Source organism: Equus asinus, chromosome 17, assembly GCF_041296235.1.
Source record: "Equus asinus isolate D_3611 breed Donkey chromosome 17, EquAss-T2T_v2, whole genome shotgun sequence".
NCBI lineage: Eukaryota > Metazoa > Chordata > Mammalia > Perissodactyla > Equidae > Equus > Equus asinus.
In genome coordinates, this window is record NC_091806.1 from 19,133,725 (window position 1) to 19,138,885 (window position 5,161).

Here is a 5,161-nt window from a genome sequence, read left to right on the forward strand (position 1 = left end):
GATGAGGTGACAGAGGCTGAGAAGTTAATTAGATTCCCAGGCCACACAGTAGATACGTCCCAGGGTACTAACCTAGAAACCAGTGCTCTTTCAACAGCACTAAGTTGCCTTCTGATGGCACTGGGTGGTGGTTGCTACTGCAATTCAAAGAGCAGACCCCAAGAACAAATCACCAATATTCCTGGGGGCTTTTAGAAAACAAAGTAGCTGGTGGCTAAGATGAACCACAAAAACAGGAAAATTCTTGAGATGTTTATTGAGTTGATATTTGGATTTATAATATCTAAGAAACATACAAAAGCCAGAGAAAGCAGCAAACCTAGCTATTTTAAGATCCTGAATATAATGTAGGTAACCACTACACCCACTGAAAGCCCAAGGCTTATGATTAAATGCTCACAAACTTGAACCAATTAAAATAAATTAAGCTATACACTACATTCAAGGGAATAACTTCCCCATGCAATTTCTTTTCCCTTTGGTGAAACTTCACCAATTAAACTATTACTTGGGGAAAGTTTCAAAATCTGTTTCAATTAGTTTAGTGAGATTTCTATAAAGTTTTTGCATCCATTAATGAGGTAGCAAGAAAAGAAAGTTGAAGGAAAGACATAAAGGGAACTTTTTCCAGAGTGGACTACTGAGAATGAAAAGGAGAGTGAATAGAGATTAAAATGAGGACTGGACAGGGAGACAAGACTCTGGGCACTAGCTGTGGTTCAGTAATTGATTAACCATCTGGCTTAAGCCATGTCATTTCACCTCTATACTCCTCACCCTCCCCTGTTTCCCACTTCTATATAAATGACAGAGTTGGGCTAGACTATCTTCATTGTACCATGCATCTAACACTCATGGATTCATGTATAATTCACTTAGTCTCCCTGTGCCTCGGTTTCTCCATCAAGGCCTGGCTAATAGTACATGCTCATTAAGTCTTGTCAAATAAAATATTAAGTGATCCAAAAAGCCCTAAAATGGGTGAATGATTAAGTAAATTATGCCACAATTAGACTGCGATATATTACCATACCACCAAAAATCCTGTTTATGAAAAGTGCCTAATTACATAGGAAATTTTGTATGTAATCCACTACGTGAAACAATGTGCCAATCCTTACATGCATTCTACCCTTCCTCTTTAGGAACACAACAGAACCCTGATTTTTTTTTTTCAGAACATAATTCCACTCAGAATTAAAAAATTGAGTTTCCATCTCCCTTGCAGTTAAGGGAAACCATGTGACTAATTTCTATTGAGTAAAATGAAAGTTACAGTGCTTTGTGGCACTATTAAAAATGCTCCTAAAAGGGAAAATGATCAGTATCCTCTCCCCTTTCTCCTCTTCTGCCTCTTGGAACTTAATCACTACACAACCCGGCTGGCCCCGCAGCTGTTCTTCTTAACAAGGCCTGCTCTAAGGAGAAACTAGTTAACTAGAACCTAACCTACTGGGGTATCATCGGAGCCTAACTGACCTGGGGGAAGAAAAGACTCAACTGCTATTAGCTGTAGCCATGCTGTCCTACCTAAGGGTGGAAAAAACAAAACTGAGAAACTCTTCTAAAGTTCATTCAAGAGATTTATGCTCTCTAAATACACCTATTACAGTATATGGCATATGGGAAGAATTCAATGAGTCATTATTTATTATACACTTAAATATAAGCTCCATGAGTACAATAATTTTTGTGTGCTTCTTTTCTGTTGTACCTCCAGTTCCTACTCAGGAAAAGCATCATGGCATGGCCTGAGACCTGGACACTGGCTTTGCCCATCACTCCTTCCCCCAATTTCCCAGCCATATTGAGAGTTTGGTCTTTTGACCTGTCTTAGGAAGGAGAGAGGGCAGAATGGAAGATGGGTTGGAGATGGCAGAAGGTCTAAGACCTGTTCTTCATGGACACCTTCGCTGGCCCCACCTAGAGACTGCAGGGAGTTGGGGGCCAGTGTTTGACAGCTGAGATTTGGGCTAATGTCTCATGTACAACTTCACATTGCACCAGGCTCCACCTCAACCCATATTCACACCTTTGTGGCCTTTGTTTTGTTCCCCCAGCCCACTGCTGGGGAAGGGCTCAGCCATAGACCTGTATTGAATAAACAAACACAGATGGAAATAAAAAGAACAGACTTAACCTTATTCTGAGTGATCAATACATATTTGAGAAGTGAATAATCAATCTGCTAATTAGAAGGACTTCCAGAGAAAGGGCAGGGACAAAGTAGGAAATAAGATGATAAAAGGGAACAGAAGACTTTATAAAGAAACAGAGGCACAAGCAACCACTGCACAACAGACTTTGATGCAGGACTTTCCAAAGTCCCTCTGTCCTCTAACAACCTGCTGAAGCTGCTGTTGTTACTATCTCTATTTGTAAATGTGGAAAACTGAGACTCAAATAGATTAAATGACCAATAAATGGTTAATTAAGCAGGATGACAAATCTGGCTCTTCTAATTTCATCTTGCACAAAGTGTCTCCCTTTAGCAGCAAAATAGAGCAAAGAAAAGGGGTTTAATGGGGGCAGAAGTCCCTGCTTAGTTGGAAAGGAATCATCACTGCTGGACACACACTGACAAATTGTTCTCTCTGGCTTTGCTCCCCATCATCCTAGGCCACCATCAATCCTCCGTCCTTCAAAATCTCCTCATCTGTACTGCTTGATCTATTCACTCAAACTTAATCAAGGAATCTTGAGATGGGAATAGCCCTGAAAGCAGACTTAGGGAACCTGGATTCTAGCTCTCACCATGATCTGAACTTATTGTGTAACTTTGAGTAAATCCTTTAACCTCCCCATATTTATTCATTCTTCTGTCTGCTGAGAGCATGAAATGAAGCAAGATAAGTAAAATGACTTGAATATCATAACAGAGAAGAGAGTGAATTTCACCAAGCACAGTGTATGCCACCATAAAGGAATTATCCAGTGATATTCTCCATGGTATTGATGACATACCTGAACTTCCAAGAGGCTCCTGCATTCACAGACTCTCACAGCTTTCCTGAATGAGCTCTTAAATATCACAGTAAGAGCCTCCTGGACTGTGACCACCTTGAGGGTAGAGATTACATCTTACTTTTGTTTGTATTCCCAATGCCTCACACTTTGCAGACAATAAATATTTAATGAATGAAGCATTAAAGGAACATGTGGGATTATTATTATGAAAATAGCTATGAGGACAGTTGTCATTACAAGCTTCAAACTGGAGCTCCAAAGCCTATGTTAGATGTTATGAGAGTCTCCCAAGTTCCAGGATAGATGAGGTTCCCTGTAGTGTCACTTCTTCCCCAAGGCCCCCTTGACCCCAAACAGTTTCCTCATGGCATTTTTCACCTCACTGTTCCTCAGAGTGTAGATCAGAGGGTTCAGCAAAGGTGGCATGACAATGTTAAAGAGGATGACAAGTTTGTCAGCAACAGGGTGGTAGAGGGACGAAAGTACATGAACATGAGGGGCACAAGGACCAAAAGGACAGAGACAATGTGTGAGCAGCATGTGGACAGAGCCTTGCGCCAACCCTCAGATGACTGGCTTCTCAGCTTCAGTAAGATGACCATGTAGGAGATGACAAGGATGATGAAGGACACTAAAGATCATGCCGCTGTTGGCCACCACAATGAGCCCCACCACAGAAATGTCAGCACAGGCCAGCTTCAGAAGGGGATGAACATCGCAGAAGAAGTTGTCAATCTCTTTGGACCCACAAAAGGGCAGCTGGACAGTAAGGAGAGTCTGCAGGATGGAATGCAGAAAGCCAGCCACCCAGGAGGCCCCCGCCAGCAGGCCACGCTTCTGCTGATTCACTATGGTTGTGTAGTGCAGGGTAGTACAGATGGCCACGTACTGGTCATAGGTCATGGCTGTGAGGAGGAAAATTTCAGTGCAACTGAAGAAGTGGGCAGAAAATAGCTGGGTCATGTAGCCATTGAAGGAGATTGTCTTGTGCTCCACGAAAGTGTCAGCAATCATCTTGGGTGTGGTAGCGGAAGTATAGCACAAATCAACAAAAGACAGGTGACTGAGGAAGAAATACCGGGAGCTTTCAGTTTCTTACTAGCATTGATGGTGATGATTACCAGAAGGTTCCCCAGGACAGTGAGGACGTGGAACAGGGAGAAGACCACAAAGCACACATGCTGCATCTCCCCGCTCTGGAAAAGGCCGAATAACACAAAATCAGTCACGTTGTTCTTGGTGCCCATGGATTCTCTGCCCCAAGCACCAACAAAGATGTTAATTCTACAAAGACACAAATTACGTGATTTAAGAAAGTTTCCCAAAACTAGGGAGTCAGAAAACTCTATTCAAGTCTAGTAATGATTCTAATACTCAGTTTTAATTGGAGGAGAGAGGTTCCCAACATCTATAAGCAATTCTCAGAAACAAGTTGAATTTCCTACAGTTCAACTGAATTCTGACACTGTCTATGTGGAGATAGCATCAGATACCACAGGTTAAGTGTTCAGTCCTCCAAGATTGCATTCCCACTTCTCACATCAGTTGCAAGCCCAGGTTTTATCAGCTGTGCTTCTGACCTAATGGCTAATGTTTGGAGGTTCCAACAACTCCCTCCTTGGGTTCATTGATTTTCTAGAACAATTCCCAGAACTCAGATAAAGATTTTACTTACTAGATTCTAGTTTATTAAAAAAGGATATAACTCAAGAACAGCCAGATGGAAGAGATGCATGGGGCAAGGTATGTGGTAAAGGCACACAGCTTCCATGCTCTCTGAGTGCATCTCTTTCCCGAAATCTTCACCAGTTCACCAACCCAGATGCTGTTCGAATCCCATCCTTTTGGGTTTTTGTGGAGGCTTCATTGCATAGACATATTGATTAAATCATGGCTGTTGACCACTGATGCAAGCTCCAACCCCTTTCCCTCAACTGGGTTTGAAGGGTTGGACTGAAAGTACTAACCTTGAAATCACAGGATCTGTTCCCCTGGTAACTAGGTCCTTACCCCCTCAGTGACTTAGGGGCATTTGAAAGTCAACTGCACTACTTTATGTTTTCTTCAAATTGTTTCAATGATGTCTTCTACTTTTCAGTATATAGGTTTTTCACCTCCTTGGTTAAATTTATTCCTAATTATTTTATTCTCAAAAATGTAAAAATAGAAATACCATATGACCCAACTATTCCAC

General features: G+C 41.8%; 1 pseudogene; it reads right to left on the reverse strand.

Annotated features, from left to right (window-relative positions):
- Positions 1 to 3,288: 3,288 nt before the first annotated feature.
- LOC139040837 (olfactory receptor 4S1-like) lies at positions 3,289 to 4,214 on the reverse strand (annotated as a pseudogene).
- Positions 4,215 to 5,161: the final 947 nt, after the last annotated feature.